Source organism: Loxodonta africana, chromosome 16, assembly GCF_030014295.1.
Source record: "Loxodonta africana isolate mLoxAfr1 chromosome 16, mLoxAfr1.hap2, whole genome shotgun sequence".
Taxonomy (NCBI): Eukaryota; Metazoa; Chordata; class Mammalia; order Proboscidea; family Elephantidae; genus Loxodonta; species Loxodonta africana.
In genome coordinates, this window is record NC_087357.1 from 47176832 (window position 1) to 47198930 (window position 22099).

Genomic DNA, 22099 nt, shown 5'->3' on the forward strand with positions numbered 1-22099 from the left:
AAATGCAACGACTCAAATGATTAAAAGCATTTGCCACGATGACAGGATTTAGTCATTTGTGTTGCCTTTTTCTTATTTTAGACACCTAGCTTTGAATTAACTCCTCTAATAAGCAGCAGCAATTTGGACGGTAATGGGTTCCTTTGAATTTTTTTTTTTTAGAAGTATGTGCTGGAGGAGGCTCCTGAGTTCCGCTTCTCTAAATAAGCAACATATTCCTCACTGTCCTTTTGTCAAAGCAGCCACAGTGGTGGGGGAGGAGAGACACTTCAGAAACCGCTCAGAGCACTGTACCAACTGAAAAACTTCTCACAAGGCAACCGGCATCCTTCCCTCTCTCATCCTTTCAGTGAGGGAGGACTACGTGGTAGTCACTGTGCTAGGTATTGCAAAGACAGGGGAGAATAAGAACTGACCACTAGCCCCTAAGGAGCTCACCGGCTGGTGGAGGACACCTTGATGTAAGCAGGGAAATGCAATAAAAGGTGATAAGTGCAGTAATCGATGCATGAGCAAAGTGGTGTGGGTGGGAAAACCAATCAGATTGGAGAAGGCAGAGCAGGCTTCCTGGCAGGTAACATTCAGACTGTGTCTTAAAGGATGACTAGGAATCTACCAGGAGTCCCTGGGTGGCACATAGAGTTAAGCGCTTGCCTGCTAACCAAAAGTTTGGAGGTTCAAATCTACCCAGAGTTCCCTTGAAGAAAGTCCTGGTGATCTACTTCCAAAAAATCAGCCACTGAAAACCCTCTGGAGCACAGTTCTACTCTGACACACGTGAGGTCACCATGAGTTGGAAATGACTTGAGGGCAACTGGTAGGAATCTACCATTCAGATAAATGATGAAGCATCAAGCCAAGGACATGATCTCAGCCTCATTTTTGGCTTTGCTTTATTATGAAGTCCTGTATGAACCACTTATGGGGATTCAGAGTTGCCTTCAAATGTATAGAATGACGTACATCTTTCTGAGGTCTTTGTAAGCTACTTCTAGAGCCAGAGATATTTTTTCTCAGATGTCACCTAAGTAAGGTTGCTAGTCAGCTACTCCTGAGGCCATCGTAATTTGACTGAAAGAAAGGAGGGTGTGAAAATACCAGTAATAGCCTTGCCGTAACCAAGGTGACTTCACCCCCTTCCCCAAATTTAGGTTTGAAATTGAGAAACCCAGAGATGACCACAACCCTAGACCACTGGGTAAAAATGGGAAATGTCACTCAACAGGTCCTCCCCTGTGTTTAACCAGAATCATCAGTCTACAGATTTGGGAACTGAGTGACTTGACCATTTTGCACGTAAGCCACATGCATTGGTCCAAAGGAGACCAGTGAGCAACAATTCAATTTAGAGTTCACTGTACCCTCTAGTTTGGGAAGGAAATTGCTGGTAATCAATTGCAGCAAGCACACAGGCTCAGGGCCAGGAAGAGAAAAATCACTTTAATGGGCAAAGCAGATGTTGCTAAACTCTTTGCAAAAGTGAGATGGGCATGGAGCCAGACCTTGCAAGAGAGATGCTGATCTGGTCTCCTGAATGAAGAAAAGAGAGACACTTCAAAAGCAGCGGGGCGGGGGGGCGGGGGGTCCTACGAGGGAAACCAGAGGTCCACGTCCACCTTAGATTGAATAAAAAAGAAAATGCACCGAGTTGTTCACGTCTCCAGACCACCACAGTACTTAAAGCTGTTAACATCACATAAGCATTTTCTTCAAAGAAAAAAAACGAATCCAGAAAACTAGTTAAAATTGGTCTGTTGTAAGGAGAGTACAAGATATAGTGGACAGAACATGGACTTTGTCATCATACCTGGTTCTTTCCCCAAGAAGTTGTATGAACTTGGACAAAGTTCTTGATCTCGCTCAGTCTCAATTTCGTCAGCTGTGAAATGAGGACAATCTCATTTTACCCTAGGAGAGCAGTTGTAAGGATTAGTGATCATGTCTGTAAAGTACAGTAGAGACGGCACTTAAGCAGTAACATGTTTTCAGAGCCATGATGAAACTAGAGCCACCAGGACACAGAGAGAATTGGCTAATGACAGGTGAGGGGGTTGAGGATGCGTGCAGGTGTATGGATTTCTGCTCCAATACTCAATGGCTTTGCCACTGGCTCTCAGTGATAGGTTCCTTCATAGGTTACATGTTTCCTTGCGTGTTTACAGGGACAAAGTATCTGTTGAGCACAAAGACAGATTACCCGATAAGCAAGATACACACATGTGAAAAACAGGTGAAGTTGTGCACTACAGATTAGTACATACACCCAGTTAAGCCCATGCGTATCTTGCTTACTGGTTAATCCATCCCTGGTAAAGCATAGGAGAGTTCAAAGAATACAATATCGAGGTTCAAAGAGGGTCACTGGGTACACTAAGGGGATTTTCATGAAGTAACTTCAAATGCACCCAGTACCCCAGTGCGGTCGAGTTAAATGCAAGCCTCCTAAAAACCAGTTTATTCTGTTTCCCCCAAATCAGAAATGTTCTCTACTCATCCCATTTCCACTCGTTCTTCTGGAGCCAACTAGAGTCTTGTCTCCTCCAAGAACCATCCCAGATTCCTCTAGACTTCATTGCGTCCACTTACCAGATATTCCCCAGGTTTGTATCAGCGGCCTTAAATCCTTCTGGAACAAGACAGGCTCTACATTAAATTCATTCATTAAAAACTTTAAATGTTACTTGCGTAATTCTTTGGCCTGTAATCCATTGCTCTTTACCTGAATCATGGGGATCTCCCGCAAGTATTTTGTAACTTCCTGAGGTTCAGATATTGATCATGAACTGGTTAAAAACTCCAAACCAGGAGACAAAAAGATCAGAGGGCTTTGTTACTTGACTAGCTGTGTGAACTTGAGCCAAGTTACCTACCCTTCCTAAGCCTTAGTTCCCTCATCTGTAAATTAGAGATAATGATAGTGCCTGCCTCCTAGGACTTGTGTGAGGATTACGTGAGATCAGTCGTATAAAGTGCTTAGTACCACTATGTTAGCTGGGTAGTAACAGTCATTCTTCTAGAAGCTTCATCTCCCAGAGGGGCTAGCTCATGCCTAAGCACTTAGAATGTCAAATTTCATTAACACCCCTTGAGATTTCCAAACCTCAGACCATTTCCATAGAGTGGCCACTCTCCAGAAAACTTTCTTTATGGAGCTAGATGCTATGTTTGCAAGTTGCCATCAGCTTTAGAAAGTTTCTGATAAATAAGCAAAGCTGTGAGAGACTTTGGCGGTGAGTTTCTGTGGGCTGGTGAGAGGAGGATGTTTACCAAAGCGCAAAGGCCAGGTCCTGAGCAGAGAACATTTTGGCCCAGATAGATCCCAGAGAAAGCATTTTTGCCAAGCACAGACTCCATTCTCAGGTCCTGAAGTCAGCATTACAAACTAAACAAACCTTCCCGGGTTCACATTTGTTTACTTTTGGCAAAATGCAACTTCCTGTTTGAAAGGAAAGGGTCAGTAAAGCTTTCTATAGCCTTCTTGGACATAAAGTCTCTCCTTGAAACAATTGATTTGCTAAGCATAAATGAATCAAACATATACAATGGGGATCTCTCTTCTCCTCAAAATGTTCACATTTTAATAGGGAAAATGCTCAACAAAACCAAAACAAATATGTTTTCAACCGTTGGCCCATGAGGATTGTTTAGGCCATTTTTTTCTCCTGAGAACAAGAAAAACATACATCAGGAGGGAGCCAAGTTACATGTGCTGTGTCAGAGAAGTCGCTTCGACACACTTGGGGGGTTGAGATTTCGGTGACACAGAAAGTCAGAAAGTTAAAGTTCCCACAGCCACGCAAACCACAATCTCCAACACAAATACAGAATAACTGGGTCTTTCATTATATGACTATGTTCCCCAGCCACACCCTTCAGGGTCCTGAAAATCTTTTGGATAGCCTTATGCCCTGCACCCAGGTTTGAAAACTGACTGACCACTACCCGCTGCACATGTACACACGCACACACACACACAAATCCACCATAAGGATTTTGCATTGATCCTAGATAATTTATGCTGTGAGTATGTATGGGGTGAAGAGGCAGGTGTGAAAGAAGTTGCTGTTATTATTTTTTTGGCCATCAAGCAAAGCTAGCATAAAAGGTAGAATTTAACTTTGAGCTTATTTGTAAGCCAAGTGGTCTTTTAAAATCTTGGATCTTTATGTCATAAAATATTGAATTTGTAAAGGACCTTAGACATCATCTGGTCAACCCCTCTCCACCCATCCATACACACACATTTATACATAAATAATATAAATGAATGGTGCCCTGGTGGTGCAATGGTTAAGCACTCAGCTGCTAACCGAAAGGTTGGCGGTTCAAACCAACCAGCCGCTCCCTGGGAGAAAGATATGATAATCAGCTTCTGTAAAGATTACAGCCTTGGAAACTCTACGGGGCAGTTTTACTCTGTCCTACAGGGTCACTGTGAGTCAGAATCAACTCAATGGCAATGATTTTTTTTCTGTTGTTATTTTGGAATATAGTGGAGGAGTACAGTAGTCTGGAGAAGCTTACTCCCTAGGTTGTAAACTTCTTGCTTCTTAGGGCCAGAACTATTTTGCTTATCCTTTCATTCTCTAATACAGTGCCATGAACACAGTAAGGACTCTGCAAAAAAGTATTGAATAAACAAGTTAAAGGGACACTATCTGTTGCAAAGCTAGGATTAGCATGCAGGACTGCTGACACTCAGTCCTGAGTGCTTCCTACAGTGTTTCCATCAGATTATAAGCTCCTTGGAAGCCAAAGAAGCAATTTACAGTTCTTTTTAACCACCATACCCTAGGCATTGAACAGTCCAAGCATTCCATAAAAACATTTTGAATGAGTAAGGGAATTCATGAATGAGTGAGTAAAGGAAAACAATTACATAAACGAGATAACAAAATATCTTTCTTGAGTGATTTTCATATTATCCTGTTTCAAAGGGGAAATAAAGGGAAATTCTTCTTATCTTTAGAGTTCTGGGTTTAAAGGGAAGTCAATTTGTGCATATTTCATACACTCCTTTGGTCCTCCCCTTTTGGTGTCTAACTGGACAATTATAAAATCAGAGAGGCAACTATGCCAGGCAATACCCTCTCCCCCAGTACTGTCAGTTCTCTTTCCACACACCAAAGCTAACCAAGTCCATCACCTACTTAAATTTTTCATGAAAACGGGTCCATCTTGGCCCATGGTTCTTACCTCTGGCTCTAACCTACCTTCCATCTTACCTGCAGCCTCCCTACCAAGTGAGCATCCCCCAGTTTTTGGACCTAAGAATCTTTCATGACTTTATGCTCAGAGTCCTGTCTGGAATATTCTTCACTATCACAATGATTACCATAACCACAACCATCACCACTACTACCATCATCATTATAACTACCACCACCTATCACCACTAGCACCATCCCTACCCCCTTCACCACCATAACTACCCCATTACCACCACTATCACCACCCCCACTCCACCAGCACCGTTACCACACCTCCTATCACCCCCCTTAAACTTGAAAAAAAAATCTTCTTCCTCCTTAAGAGCCAGCTCAAATGAAACTTTCTAAATCCCTCCAGACTTGGTGCTCTAGCCTCTGTCTGAGTTCCAACAGTCGCTTGTTCCCAACTACATTACTGCATCTAGCCCCGTGCATTATTTCATTGCATATTCTTTCTAGTAGCTCCTATCTTCTCTTGGACCTCAGATCCCTGGCTGAAAGGAAATCTTTAGGAAGCATCTGACCACAGATCTCAAAGCAAAGAGGGTTAAGAAGAAGGGTGAGAATTAGTGGCACAGAAAGCAGGGTGCGGGTGCTTCTCCCCAAGGTAAGGCCAGGCAACTTCAAGAGCTACTGATCTTGCCCCTCAGCAAAGCTGTAATATGGCTGCTTGTATAGCCTCCTTCTTCCATCTTTCTAGGTTTCTCGCCTTCATTCAAATTGTTATCGAACAAATTCACAGGCACTACTTGCTCAGTACCAAGATCACAGACACACTGGGGAGATAAAAAATTAGCCAGGCTACTCTCATACAAGACTAGAGTTGTGAAGGAGTATGGGAAGGGAGTTAAGGGAACAGGGAAGACTCCCAGAGGAAATGAGATTTAGGCTGAGGTCTGAAAGCTAAGTAGGGACTGGCCAGGTAAAGAGAGAGGAGAGGAATGGTCCATGTTGAGGAAACAGATATTTTTGGGTTTTGAACATACCAACTTGCTCTCATCCACCCTTTGCACTTTCAGTTCCCTCTTCTTGGAATGTTCTGTTCCCAGATTTTACATGGATGGCTTCTCGTCATTCAGATCTCAGCGCAGACATCACATCCACAGAGAAACCTTCCATAACTACCCAATCTGAAGGAGCCCAAGCATTCTTTCACATAGCGCTTCTTAAATATTACATGCATAAGAATAATGAGAGATCTTGTTAAAATGCAAGTTCTGATTCAGTAGGTCTGTGGTGTCTCACAGGTGATATGATCCTGGTTAAAAAAACATGTTGCCGTCGAGTCAGTTCTGACCCATAGCAACCCTATACTCATAGTGATTCTGATACAGTTGGTTATATGACCCTGTCATTCAAAGAAGAGTCTGCAACAGAAGTATAAATCTGGCTTTGAGTAGTTCTAGCTGTAGCATATTGCCATGTCTGAATTTCTTCATAGTTCTAATCACTATATAAAATTATCTTGTTCATTAATTTTTTCTAGTCATTGTTCGCTCGTACACATCACCCACCCTCACTAGAGTTCCGTACACGCAGGGATATTTTTTGCACCACTGCATCCCCAGGACTTGTCTTATAGCAATTGCATATCAACTATAAATGAATGGATGAATGAATAAATTAGTGATCATGAGAGTTTAGCTTTCTAGCCCAGGGCTACCGTTCTGTCCCACAACCTAGGCCTCCATGAGAGTTCATCAACACTTTATGCCAAAGACCACTGTAAGAAATTGCTAGAACCCAGCTATGCCTTGACTGTGAATTAACATGTAACCAGAGTTTCACAGTGCCTTTCTCTTCTATTTCACCCCAGCAGTCATCATGACCTCATCCCAGCCCTAAGAACACTCTGTGTTTTCCTGCTCAGCTTCCCACATAAGCCCTGGGTGTTTCCTTCAGTCACCCTCTCCACCAAAACCCTCACTCACCTGAACCCTGTTTCAGTGGATTTCTTAGATTCAGCACCATCTTTTTCTTAGTCTTTCTAAATTTTGGTGGGCCCTATGACCTACAGTGATTCGTGCTCTTACAAGCTGCTCAAGGAGCCCTTCCAAACTGGGATTTAGCATAGTTTCCAATTGTCCATTTTTTCAAGCCAGTTTTCTTTGTCTAAACATCCTCTTTTTTCTCCCTGACCAGAGTGAGGACAGGTCATCATTGCCAACAACTTATGGAGCATCACCTCAGGGTAAACTGCTGTGCCTGGCATGGGGAATTTTAGAGATCGGATGTGACCCCTGAAGACCAAAGGTCTCGTCACAGAAGGAAAGAGGGCAATACAAAGGAAGATAAATAGCATCTCAAGACAGGATGTATAAACCACTAAGTGGGTGCAACAGAACACAAATAGCCTATGAAAAAAAGGGATGGGCCCAAGAAGCTGCAGGAGGCTCTTACTTGACATCACTTTGCCCTCCTATTTCTCCCCTCTGGCTAGTCTTTCTGAATCTCTTTTACAGCTCCTCCTCTCCTCCTCTCTAAATGTTGACAGTCAGGGTTTAGCCATGGGCCTTTTTTCCTTCCATCTCTACTTTCTTGCTCTGGAAAATCTCAGCCATTTACATGACTTTAAATACCATCTCTATGCTGACAACTGCCAGATTTCTATCTCTATTCCAGACCCTTCTTTGAATGGCAGGGTCATATAACCAACTATTTGGTTAACATCACCACTTGAATGTCTTACAGATATCTAAAACTTAACATATCCCACACTGAAGTCTTGGGTTCTTGAGTTCCATCTCTTTCTCTCTCTTTCCCTCTCACTCTTTCACATACAGAGATGCGCACACAAACACATATACGTACACATACCACCCCCATTTAAAAACTGTTTTTTACCCAGTCTTTCATTTAAATAGTTGTTCAGGGGAAAAAACAAAAACAAATCGAGGTAATTGTAATTCCTATCTTTTGCTTTCCCCTCATCCAATCTGAATCAATTAGTAATAAAGTTGGTAGGATACAATCAAAATTCAATGTACAGTGACTTAACCAAATAGAAGTTGGATTTTTTATCATATAAGAAGTTCAAAGATAGGCAGTCCAGGGTAGTACGGTAGCTCTGGAATGTCATCAGAGATCACATTCTGCTTCCTTAGGCAATGTTATCCTTATGCTTACTGTCCTTTGCTCTCAAGATAACTGTTCCACCCCAAGATCTGCAATTCAGGCAAGAAGGGGATGAGCAAAGGCAAAAAGGCATTCTGCCGTTGAATCTACTTTCTTTTAAAAGGCTTTCCCAGAAGCATTCCCCAACAATTCCCTCTTACATTTCATTGGCCAGAACTGTATATCACATGATCATCCTCAGTTGCAAAGGAAGCTGGGAAATACAGATGGGGAAGGCGGTTGGGCATATTGTCATCCCCAAACAACATTTATATTACAAATTTTATATAATTTATATTGTATAGTATTGTATTAGTAAAGAAGAAGGGGACAATGGAAAATGAGAGCTCAATCTTTAGTGTCTGCCACCAAATTCATGAGCAAGCCCTATTATTCCCACATCCGAAATATAGCGTGAATTCATCCATTTCTATCCATCTACACTGTTGCCTGAGTCCCTGGGTAGTGCAAACAGTTAACACTCTCGGCTCCTAACTGAAATGTTGGAAGTTTGAGTCCACCCAGTGACATCTCAGAAGAAAGACCTGGTAATCTACTTCCAAAAAATCAGTCATCGAAAACCCTGTGGAGCACAGTTCTACTCTGTCACACATCGGGTCGCCATGAGTTGAAATCGACTTGATAGCAATAAGCTTTTCCATAGCCTCTTCCACCAATCTGCTGCAAAAGCCCTTTAAGTTGACTCCCCAATTGCTGGCTTCCAATCTGTTCTCCACCCTAAAGTCAGAGTGATCTTTTAAAAGCATTTCTCAGATCATGTAATTCTTCTGTTAAAAATTTTTTCACTTCCCTCTGCATGACGAATAAAATCCAAGCACCTATCGTAACCCACAGGCCCTATGTAATCTCATATCTGCCTGCCTCTCTAGCGTTCTTTCATTGTATTGCTTATTCATTCACTCATGCATTCATTCACTCGACAATATTCAATGAGTGCCTACTATGCTTGAAGCACTGTTTTAGGCACTAGGGATAAAATAGTGAACAAATCAGACAAAAAATCCTTCTTTGATGAAATTTACATTCTAGTGGAGGAAGACAAAAAATATATAAGGAAAATAGTATGTTGGTCATTAGTCATTCACTCTGTTCCAGCCTCACTGAGCCTCTTTCAGTTCCTCAGACTTTTCTAACTTAGGGACCCCTCTGCCTAAAATGCTCTGCCCTCACCATTCCCACAGCCCTCCACTTATATCCTTTGTATGTCAGGTTAAGACTATTTCTCCAGAGAGATCTTCCCTGACTACCCATTCTATACTAGGGCCACCTTGGCATTCTCTTTCACTTACCACATTTGAAATTGATAGATAGAGAGACAGACAGATCGATAGATAGATGGTGTGTGAATTTATATGTTTACTTGTTTAATGTAAGTCTCTCTCACTTAAGATTTACCTATGGAAGTGTAGATATCACATCTATTTGGCTCACCTGCTACACCTGTGTTAGTCCAGTGGTGCCTAGCTTATAGAGGCACTTCATAAATATTTGTTGATGGATGAATGAATCTGTGACTGAATAACGTGGGTATGAAATAGACCTTTGAAAGACAATATCAGGACTTTGATAAACAGAGAAAGGAAAAAAGCTTTCGTAGCAGAGAGAACTGTGTGGACAAAACCAGAGAGGTAGGGATTGGCTTGGCATGAGTAGTGGGCCATTAGCCATTTTTGCCTGGAATCACAGGAGACAATGATAGATAGATGGACTGGAGACAAGTGAGGGAAGGTCTCCAATGCTGGTCCTGAGTCTGGGCAGTGATAAAAATAAGCAAACGGAAAATGAGCAGACCTTCACAGGATAGAGCTGTATTCCTTTGGAAATATCCCCAGGTCTAATCCAAAGTCATTGGAACAAGCCACTCAGCACAAAGACTAGGAAGGTCCACATACTTGGGGTCACTCTTGGCATTCAAATTGCCTCTTCTCTGTTAACCAACTTAATATTCTAAAATTATTTTTTCTGATTGTAAAAGCAATTCGTGTTTAATATGTGTTTATTATAAAAAGTTTAGAAAGCACAGAACATTATAAAGGAGAAATTAAGTATCAGTACTGTGACCAGTCAAACAGGCTTTTCATTAACAAGGGAGCACCCTCACTCACGGCTCTGTGACTCTGCATGTTCTATAGAGAGGGGAGCAAATCCCAAGATGCCACATCAGCAGTTGGAGTAACCACAGGAAAATAAGGGCTAACTTTTGCTCCAACGAGCCCATGGTCATTTTACTCCATACCCAGAGTTTCTTCACTGTCAAAGAAGGAATTTTCTTATCAGTGGTATTTATCCATCAGAAAATATTTATGAAGTGGCTCTACATGCCAGGCACCACTGTACTAACACAAGGGCAACAGGTGAGCCAAAGAGATGTGGTATCTACACTACCATAGGTAAATCTTCAGTGAGAGATACTTACATTAAACAAGTAAACATATAAATTCACACACCATCTATCTTTCTATCTGTCTATCTATCTATCATCTATCTATCTATCTATCTATCTATCTAAAATGGCTTCATGGAGCCCTTTATTTGGAACAAGGGCTCAAGCTCCCCCAACTCTTCTCTAGGCAGCACAGACCTTCAATTACCTGTTATTCAATTATTCATATTCTTCAGTTATTCATATTGAGTTTTGGTGTAAGTTTTGTTTTTTGGATTTTTTTTTTTTTTTTTTTGGCGTGTTTTACTTTGAACAACAGATGGGGAGACTAAGACAAGATTCCAATTTATTTCTCCAGATACTAAAGTTACCTCCGACTCTAACTTTTGATGACAATTCAAACTCCCTTCTGACAGAAACCAATATAGTCACAAACCGGGTGTAACTGAAAACTGCTTTTCCTCTGAGCCTTGAGGAATTTTCCTAAAGGTTCTAAAGGTTTCAAGGCCTTCTAAATGAAGTAGCCTCCAAAGTGAAGCTACTTCAGTTAGAAATGCAAGACTCCGCCTGGGTAAATTCCATACAGCATGGAGCTTACGGACAGGCAGCCTGGGTCCAGTCCCCAAGTCAGTTGTTAGTCAAGTTACAAAACCTCTCTATACTTCAGTTTCCCATACAGTTAAAGTGAGGGTAACTGTAGCACTTACCTTAAAAAAGCTGTTGTGAAGAGTAAATGATATAAGCCACAAAAAGTCTCTCCCACAGTGCCTGGCACACAGGAAGCTCTCAATGATTGTCATCTTTGGGGGAGTTTTCCATCGAAGCACAAAGAGAATGCGTACAGATAAAGCAACATACGGAAAGCTTCCTTAGACAGTCTCAGCTTAGGCTGGAAAAAGACTATGCTAAGGGACATCATGAGGTGTCACTCCATTCAAAATTCAGCCAGACCAACTCCTGTAGTGGAACAAGAAGTGACACCCTGAGCCATGAGAAACCCCGAGGCTTAACTAACCAGTCATTTCCAGTATGCCACTTTACAGCAGTCTTAATTCTCTGCACTGCCTTTCAGCCAAAACATTTCCTCAAGGGTGGCAAGGTGTTACAGTAACAGCTCAGAAATCTATTCCTTCTCTCAGTTAATGGGCAGAAGATGGGTAGAGTTTCAGGGGTGTTTGAGGTAGACCTGTGAGGACACCTTCACAGATCCTCCCACCCCTATTGTCATCTCCCACCTTTTATATCCATGTGTTCCCCCTGCGTGGAAATCCTTTCCCAACTTTCTGCACGTAGCTAACTCTTGCTCTTCCTTCCTTTACTTATCAGGTGAAGCAAGGTATGCCTCCTCCCGGCTCCTAATGAACCCTGCATTTTTAGCACATTAAATTGAATGTATCTGTTTATATGTCTAAGGAGCCCTTGTGGCACCATGGTTAAGCGCTCAAATACTAAGCAAAAGGTCAGCATGTTTGAACCCACCAGCGGCTCTGTGGGAGAAAAGACCTGGCGACCTGCTCCTGTAAAGATTAAAAATTACAGCCTGGAAAACCCTATGGGGAAGTTGTATTCTGTCCTATAGGATTACAGGAGTCAGAATCGACTCAACAGCAAACAACAACGAAACTATATGTCTATCTACCAAAGTGGACGTTTCCTGAGGGCAGGAGCTACTGGTGTTTTATTCTTCTCTGTATCCACGACCCTTAGCACACTGGGTGACATATAATAAAATTAAGCACTCAAGAAATGTTTGTAAAGGAATCAAACCACAGCCAGGAAATCAGAGATGATAATGGGCAGTATGCACATTCTTAGCATGGTGGTGGCTATTATTAGCACTCAGGGAACTCTCCCAAGTTTGAATAATTATATTAAGCAGCTAACATTAAACCTTTGCTGTTCTAAGTACTTTACCTCGTTTAATCTTCACAACAACCCAATGAGTTAGGCGTTGTTACTGTCCCCATTTTACAGATGGGAAAATTGAGAGAAAGTAAGCAACTTTCCCAGGTTTGCAGCCCTAGTAAGTAGCTGAGTTATGGTTTGACTCTGACTTCTGGGCCAAGTTCTGAACCAATAACTCCAACACTGGCTGCCAGCAGACAAGCAAATATCATAAAATGAAGGCAAGAGCTGCCCGGAGTTGCATACATAGAGGCAAAAATGAAGGCATAACCCCTCTATTAGAGAGTGAAAAAAGACTTGTCATCAGTCCAAATTGTCAGGGCATGCATAGCTGTTGTCAGGGAGAGGCATGTGGCATGAACCTCTACATATCTAAACCAAAAAAAAACCTAAACCCACTGCTGTCCCATAATGCTCAAGGCATTTTTACTAGTTAAGCTATTTTTTGGTTTTAAGGGGATTTCAGGGAATATTTTTGGTTTAAGATTTAAAGATTATGTGAGTAATAGATTCAGGGATTCATTAGCCTCCATAGCTCCAGAAAACCTGGCGTCCATTAGAATTTGAATTCTGCTCTGCATTCCCCACCCCCACCCCCCTTCGCTTGGGATTCCTCTATAGGATCCTTGATCAAAATGTTTGGTAGCCTGGCACCATCCAGTTCTTCTGGTCTCATGGCAAAGCAGACAGTTGTTCAAGAGGCAATTAGCCACACATTCCAATTCCTTTTATGGGAAAATTACTTTTGATATACTCGAGAATGCAAGATTTGAGTATGCCAAAAATTATCTGTATACCTCCTCAACTCGACTGTAATAATAAAAATAGCTAATATTTCTTGAGAATTTATTGTGTTTCAGACTCTATGTTAAGAGCTTTTTGCATATATATTATTTGTTTAAACCTCAAGATAAAACCCCGTGAGGTAGGTACAACTATGATCCCCATTTTATAAGGAAGGAAACTGAACCTCAACCAAAGTCACACAGCTGGTAAGTGGAGAAGGTGTGTTTTAAACTTGAGTGTGCTGAAGTCTACCCTAGTACTCTTAATCTAGAATCTTCTTCCACTGCTGCAAACTATTTACTGACTGTCCTATAAGAAAGAGGACAGTCAAGAGACTGACGTCAGATTAGGCAATCGTATCTGAGAGTTCCTACATCTTTGAGTCTACCCAGAAGGCTTTTTGTCTTACAAAATCTGCACCCACAACCTAAAGTGTGCAGAAGAGTGTGGGTCAAACCTCTCAGAAGCCTGTCTTAGAGTGGGAGAGGCTGCATTGCACTTTGTATCAACACTGCTCAGCCCACGATCAGTTCAGCCTGCTCCCCGACTGTGCATTCCGGACAAAGTCAAAAACTGCCTCTTGAAGTTGGGTGTTGTGTCAAGATGAAGAGTCACCAGATGTAAGATTCTTTCCTGGCACAGTTTTTTGGGTTTGGTTTGAGGGTTTTAGCTTGAGCATAGCAAAGCCATTGTAGAAAACGACTGTGCCAAGACAGGTGGCAGAGTTCTGAACCGTAAACAGCACTGCCTGTCATCTAGCGTCAGGCTATTGTTGTTGTGCGTTGTCAAGTCGATTCTGACTTATAGCGACCCTAGAGAATAGAGTAGAACTGACCGATAGGGTTTCCTAGGCTAAAATCATTATAGGAGCAGATCGCCAGATCTTTTCTTCCACGGAGCTGCTGGTGGGTTCAAACTGCCGACCTTTCCCTTAGCAGCCAAGCACTTAACCATTGGGCCACCATGAAAATTTAGACCATTGAATAATTAACTGAAGTGCTGATAGGATGCACTGTCAGAAATGCCACCTGTTCTTTTCCTAGAAGAGAACAGTACAACAGTGGGTTCTTCTTACCAGTTGCTGATGAGTTCATTCTGACTCATGGTGACCCCATGTGTGTCAGAGTAGAAATGTGCTCCATAGGATTTTCAATGGCTGATTTTTTCAGACCTAGATAGCCAGTCCTTTCTTCCATGGCACCTCTGGGTAGACTCGACCCTCCAACCTTTCAGTTAGCAGCTGAGCATGGTAACCATTTGCATCACCTAGGGACTCCTCCATGCTCTTCTTAGTGCAGTTATTATGTGCTAGGGCACTGTAACATGCACCGTCTCATTTAACCCTCACGACCAGCCTGTGAAGCAGATACAGATAAGAACACTGAGGTCTCAATGTCTGACACCTACTTAGTGCCAGGATTTCAACTCAAGCAGTCTGACACTAGTGCCCTTGCTCTTTACAATCATTCCATACCCTGTGAGAAAATGAGGTACCCAATGTCTAACCCTTCAACATACCCAAAGCAGCCATTTTCATTAAAGGCCCACAGCGTTCCCAGATGAAGGATATATTCTAATCGATTCCAGTTGTGAATTTGCCCTGCTTGCTGTGGTTCAGCTTTTATATTTTTTAAAGAAACTGTTTGCTGAAGGAAGACCCTGCAAACGGGATTGAATGTCACAGCAGTGGGTATCTGAGCTCAACTACTGGGGATTTCTTGGGTTGACAGTTCCTGGACCTCCATTTTGAACAGCTTCCAGAATGAGTGATCCTTTCCAGACTGGACATGCAATAATGAAGTGACCAGAGTGCAGAGAATTAACAGTAGAATACTTTAGTGTTTCCATGAGGGATTTTCTCCCTGACATCTCTCTGGAACTTTATGTTTTTCTGAATTCCAAATACCATGAAAAAATCAGTCAAGAAATTGGGGAAATGGAAAAAAGTATCATAATTTTCCTGCAAGAATTAAAGCTTAGCCATCAACATAGAGACATTGTTGGTATGAAGGAATCCACTGATACCAAGTAGAAAGCAAGAGCAGGAGCAGCTGACACGTGCAGTCAAAGTTTACAGCCAACATTTCCAGGAACTGGGACAGGAACATGTAGGAGAGAAGCGCCCTGATTCAGTTAGTCAGTCTGGCTTATAGATGTTTTCACGTTATGTGTGTCTCTGGTCCCGTCTACTGCCAATGTTAAGCCATTTCTGGAAAAAAAAAAAAAAGAGAGAGAGAAAGAATGGTATTAACAAACTTAGATGCATACATACTTTATTAAAATCCTTTGAGTGGTATTCCAAAAAAAATTTAAAGTTTTGGAAGCAAAATAAGTCCTTAAATTGGCAACTTCAACATGTGATTCTGTGTTGGGCTGTTTACTTTGCTAGGAGATCCAAAGATGTTGTTAGGTGCTGTCCAGTCAGTTCCGACTCATAGCGACCCCATGCACAACAGAACAAAACAATGTACCCGTCCTGCACCATCTTCACAGTCATTGTTATGATTGAGCCAACTGTTGCAGCCTCTGTGTCAATCTATCTCGTTGTAGCTCTTCCTCTTTTTTGCTGACCCTCTACTTACCAAGCACAATGTCCTTCTTCAGGAACTGATCCCTCCTGTTAACATGTCCAAAGTACGTGAGACGAAGTTTTGCCACCCTTGTTTCCAAGGAGCAATCTGGCTGTACTTCTTTCAAGACAGATTTGTTTGTTCTCCTGGCAGTCCATGGCTTATCCAATATTCTCCACCAATACAATAATTCAAAGGCGTCAATTCTTCTTTGGTCCTCCTTATTCATTGTTCAGCTTTTGCATGCGTATGAGACAATTGAAAATACCATAGCTAGGGTCAGGCACACCTTAGTTCTCAAAGTGATGTCTCTGCTTTTCAATACTTTAAAGAGGTTTTTTGAGGCAGATTGGCCCAATGCAATACGTTGTTTGATTTCCTGATGCTGCTTCCGTGGGCATTGACTGTGGGTCCAAGTAAAATAGAATCCTTGACAACTTCAATATTTTGCCTCTTATCATGATGTTGGTTATTGGTTCAGTTGTGAGAATTCTTGTTGTTTTTTATGTTGAGATGAAATCCATACTGAAGGCTGTAGTCTTTGGTCTTCTTCAGTAACTGCTCAAGTCTTCTTCACTTAAAGCAAGCAGCGTTGTGTCATCTGCATAGTGATGCCCCGTTCTTCTTCATATAGTCCAGTTTCTCGGATTTTTTGATCAGCGTACAGATTGAACTAATATGGTGAAAGAATACCACCCAGATGCACACTTTTCCTGACTTTAAACCATGCAGTATCCCTTTGTTCTGTTCTAACAACTGCCCCTTGGTCCATGTACAGGTTTCACAAGAGCATGATTAAGTGTTCTGGAATTACCATTCTTCACAATGTTATCCATAATTTGTTATGATCCATGCAGTCTAATGCCTTTGCATAGCCAATAAAACACAGGTAAGCATCTTTCTGATATTCTCTGCTTTCATCCAGGATCCATCTGACATCAGCAATGAATTCCTCATTTCAGCATCTTCTAAATCTGACTTGAACTTCTGGCAGTTCCCTGTAGATGTACTGCTGCAACCACTATTGAATGATCTTCAGCAAAATTTTACTTGTGTGTGATATTACTAATATTGTTCAATAATTTATGCAGTCTGTTGGATCATCTTTCTTTGAAACAGGCATAAATACGGATCTCTTCCAGTCAGTTGGCCAGGTAGCTGTCTTCCAAATTTCTAGACATAGACGAATGAGCACCTCCAGCGCTGCACTAATTCGTTGAAACATCTCAGTTGGTATTTCGTCAATTCCTCGAGCCTTGTTTTTCTCCATTCCCTTCAATGCAGCTTGGATTTCTTCCTTCAGTAACATCTGTTCTTGATCATATGCTACCTCCTGAAATGGTTGAATGTTGATCAATTCTTTTTGGTACGGTGACTCTGGGTATTCCTTCCATCTTCTTTTGATGCTTCTTGCATCATTCAATATTTTGCCCATAGATACCTTCACTACTGCAACTTGAGGCTTGAATTTTTTATTCAGTTCTTTCAGCTTGAGAAATGCTGAGTGTGTTCTTCCCTTTCGGTTTTCTAACTCCAGGTCTTTACACATTTCTTTATAATAGCTTGTCTTCTCTTGGCACCCTTTGAAATCTTCAGTTCTTTTACTTCATCATTTCCTCCTTTTGCTTTACTACTCGACATTCAAGAGCAAGTTTCAAAGTCTTTCCTGACATCCTTTCGGTCTTTTCTTCCTTTCCTGTCTTTTAATGACCTCTTGCTTTCTTCATGGAAATCCCGGTGGTATAGTGATTAAGAGCTAGTGATTAAGAGGTTGGCAGTTCAAATCTACCAGGCGCTCCTTGGAAACTCTGTGGGGCAGTTCTACTCTGTCCTATATGGTCACTATGAGTTGGAATCGACTCGACGGCAATTGGTTTGGTTTGGTTTTGCTTTTGATTTCTTCATGTGTGATGTCCTTGATGTCATTCCACAAGTCATCATGTCTTCAGTCATTAGTGTTCAATGCATCAAATCTATTCCTGAGACGGTCTCTAAGTTCAGGTAGGATATACTCAATGTTATATTTTGGCTCTCATGGATTTGTTCTAATTTTCTTCAGCTTCATCTTTAACTTGCATATGAGCAATTGCTGGTCCATTCTGTAGTCAGTCCCTAGCCTTGTTCTGACTGAAAATATTGAGCTTCTCCATCTTCTCTTTCCTCAGATGTAGTCGATTTGACTCTTGTGTTTTCCATCTGGCGAGGTCCACATGTATAGACATCATTTATGTTTTCGGAAAAAGACATTTGCAATGAAGAAGTCATTGGTCTTGGAAAATTCTATCATGTGATCTCCAGCATAGTTTCTATCACCAAGGCCTTATTTTCCAACTGCTAATCCTTTGTTTCCAACTTTTGCATTACAATTACCAGTGATTATCAAGCATCTTGATTGCATGCTTGACCAATTTCAGACTGCAGAAATTTGTAAAAATCTTCAATTTCTTCATCTTTGGCATTAGTGGTTGGTGCATAAATTTGAATAATAGTCGGTGTCCTGGTCATCTAGTGCTGCTATAACAAATACCAGAAGTGAATGGCTTTAACAAAGAGAAGTTTATTCTCTCACAGTCCGATAGGATAGAAGTCCAAATTCAGGGTGCCAGCTCCAGGGAAGGCTTTCTCTCTCTGTCAGCTCTGGAGGAAGGTCCTTGTGACGCATCAGTCTTCCCTTGGTCTGGGAATATCTTAGTACAGGAATCTCAGGTCCAAAGGTCCCAGTGCTGCTTTCTTGGTGGTGTGAGGTCTCCATGTCTCTCTGCTTGCATCTCTCTTTTATGTCTCAAAAGAGATTGACTTAAGACACTCTATAATCTTGTAGATCTCAGCAATATAACCACCACTAATCTGTCTCATTACATCATAGCAATAGGATTTACAACACGGAGAGAAATCACATCAGATGACAAAATGGTAGACAATCATACAATACTAGGAATCATGACCTAGCCCAGTTGACAGGTATTTTGGGGGGACACAACTCCATCCATGACAGTCGTATTAACTAGTCTTCCTTGTAGGTGCATGAATATTATTCTATCACTGACACCGTTGTATTTTAGAATAGATCTTGAAATGTTCTTTTTGACAACGAATGCGATGCCATTCCTCTTCAATTTGTCATTCCCAGCAGAGTAGACCATAATTTTGTCCAATTCAAAATGGCCAATATCAGTCTATTTCAGTTCACTACTGCTTAGGACATCAATCTTCTTGTGGTCTGTTTCATTTCCAAGTTGGAGAATTGGAAGATCCAATGCTATGTTATTCAGATACTGCCCAATAATGTTTGCTGGCATTTTCAAAGATTTGAATATTTTCTATAAGCTACCAAACTCAGTATCTCTTATTTATTAAACACATTTTTCTTATATTTCCTTAACGATAAGCAAGGACTATGAAGAACATTGAAAGTATTTTAAGAATAACTTAAGATTTAGGGAACTCCTGAGAATTCTTGGGAATTCTGATTTCTCATTGCTGAATCATAAATTTATCTGTTGGAAATTTAGAAGTCCTAGAATTCTTAAATTATATGGTTGGAGCAGAATACATATTTTTACATGCTCAAGAGCTTTTTTTTTTTTTTTTTCTTTTTTTAGATTTTGGAAGCAACAACGGCCATCACCCACCCAAGTCATCTTGCTAACTGATTACTAACATGCCATTGCTGACATGATTTCTCAGACAGAAACTTGGAATCAGTTATGAACTCCAGAGTACACACTTCAGTGTTTGGAATTTAGTCAGCTTTTGACAAAGCAATCTATATCTGTCAATATCATCTATCCATAAGTTATTGGTGGTGCTTTACAGATCCATAAAAGCAAGATAAAGCCAAACATAAAATCGAAAGGAAAGGAGAACCAAGCTCAACTTTCCAGGAACAACAGGTGGGCCTTAACAAAATTTTCCACTCAAATTTGTGCAGCAAAGGTCTAGGGAAAAGCCTATCTCAGTGCCTCAGACAAAGAAGGAGTCAGAGCCTATACCACAAGCTGTAAAGTCAGAAGTGATGGAGACCCCAAAGAACATCCCACAGACAACGAGCACTAAGGGGCCCCTGAGAAACGGACAAGACGCCAGTGAATGCAGGATAAAAGGATAAAAGAGAATCTTGCAAGCCTCCTCTTTTCCCTTATTTGCATACCTCCTATTTGTGGCAGACTTTGAGCTCTAAAATATCTCGTCACAGCCCTCTTGTTTGTATGGAAAGTGCCTGTTTTTTAAGAAAAGGTACTAGTCCCATTATATGTTCTACATGAGTTTTTTTTATGCATCTTTTGTACCCTTTCCTCTGCTGGGCTTGGGCAGCCTGCACACTCACTTGTGTACCTGTATATAAAGGTAAAAAATAATAATAATAAAGATACAGGTCTATTCCAAAAAAAAAATTTTGATGGCAACAATTTACCAAGTTAATTATTGTAGAAGGCTAGCGTCTGAGCACAGACATTTTGTCAAGGTTCCTCATTTATAAATGCACCCCACTCACAAAGCTATTTTAATGTTCTCCTTCATGCAGCTACTACACTAAAATTGGGACCTTTAAAAAATAGTCAAGTTATCTTTGTGCAAGGCCCCATGCCAATCTTTTCTCGATTCATTCAGTGTGAGTCTACGGGCTGTCAAAGCGAGGTCTTGTGCAGTTTCATTTCATTGTATTTCATTTTAATAAATTCAAGTTTTTCTCCAGAAATATTATAGTAGTGGCACTTTTTTTTAAGGCGCAAACAACTGCCTTCACAAGATAATTCCCAATTACAGCAGCCAGCAGAGACTTATTTAGGCCCCAGGCTCTCCCCACCGAAAGTGATACACATAGAAGATTTGGTCTTTATTCTGTGGCAAATGAGGAGTACTTGGAAGCTTGGTATGACATGTCTGAAGCAGAGTTTTGAGAAGATATATTTGTCTCTCTTGAACAGGAAGATACAGTCATCTGTCTAGCAAGCCATTGTCCATCACCAAAAGCCCCTCTGTAAAAACCAGGGTGAGCGGGACTGCAATATACTATTTTATAAATTGCTAGGAGTTGGGGGGCCAGATAGGAGCCAAGGACGTGGTGGTTGGAAGGATGAACGGGCACATTACTGAAGCTGTCTGAGCCTCAGTTTCCTTATCTGTGAAATGGGGATAAAATACCTACAGCATGAGAATACATGTAGAGTACTCAGCACAGTGCCAGTCACATAAACATTAGCCCTCCAAATGTCACATCCTCATCATCATCATCACCACAGTCATCCTCGTCAGCAGCAACTGCTGCAGCAGCAGCTTTGCAGGCCGCCCACGCAGGGCTTCTAGAGCAGGCCTTCACAGAGCCTTTTGAAACCTGACTTCACAGGCAGCTCCTTGCTGCTCATCACGGGAATCCTCCATGTGTTCTTGTCCAGCATGGGGATAATCCCATCAGGGGCGGGGTCTGAGGAATAATTTGTTGAGGAAGTTTTAAAAAGTTAAGAAAGCTGAGGGTGTTGACCAGGGAAGCAAATTAAGTGTTAATTCAAGTACAATGACAATCCCCAGAAAATGTACATTGGTTGGGCACCTTTTGTGTTATTCAAGTGCTCCTGACAGAGGCTAATCCTCCCCATTTGACCCCTTTACAAATGATAACTGCCAACAAATACCCTTAGTTAAATCCACCTTAAGAGAATTGTTCAGAAATTGACATGCCCTGTGTTGCTCCAAGCACTAAGTTAAGATAATTTGTTCCCTATTCATTTTCTACCCCCAAACACATTCTCTAGGAGCAATCTTCCTCTTTAGAAGTTCCTCTCTTGGGTTTTAGAGAACTTTTTGGCTTGAACTCTTTCTAAAATTAAAGCCAACTGCTGTTGCTTTCAAATGCAGTGATATTTCATTTTGGCCAAAGCTGACTATCTCAGACGCATCCCAAACCACATAAGTTCTTATTGTTTAAACTGACTTAAACAGCTGTTAAAACATACCCTGAGATATCAAAGCCACTCTAATTAACTTCCTGCTTCTCTGGGACTTCAAAGTCTTTCAAAAAGTTTTAAATAGAGTTTTTATAGAGAATTTGACCTAATATTTAAAGAAAATTTTGCAAGCTTGCCCAAGAGGCTCCAACTATGACACTCCCA

The 22099-nt window shown here is 41.3% G+C and overlaps 1 pseudogene; it reads left to right on the forward strand.

The window, feature by feature from the left end:
- The first annotated feature begins 504 nt into the window (after positions 1 to 504).
- On the forward strand, positions 505 to 20417 carry LOC111750365 (mediator of RNA polymerase II transcription subunit 6-like; annotated as a pseudogene).
- The last annotated feature ends 1682 nt before the right edge of the window (positions 20418 to 22099 follow it).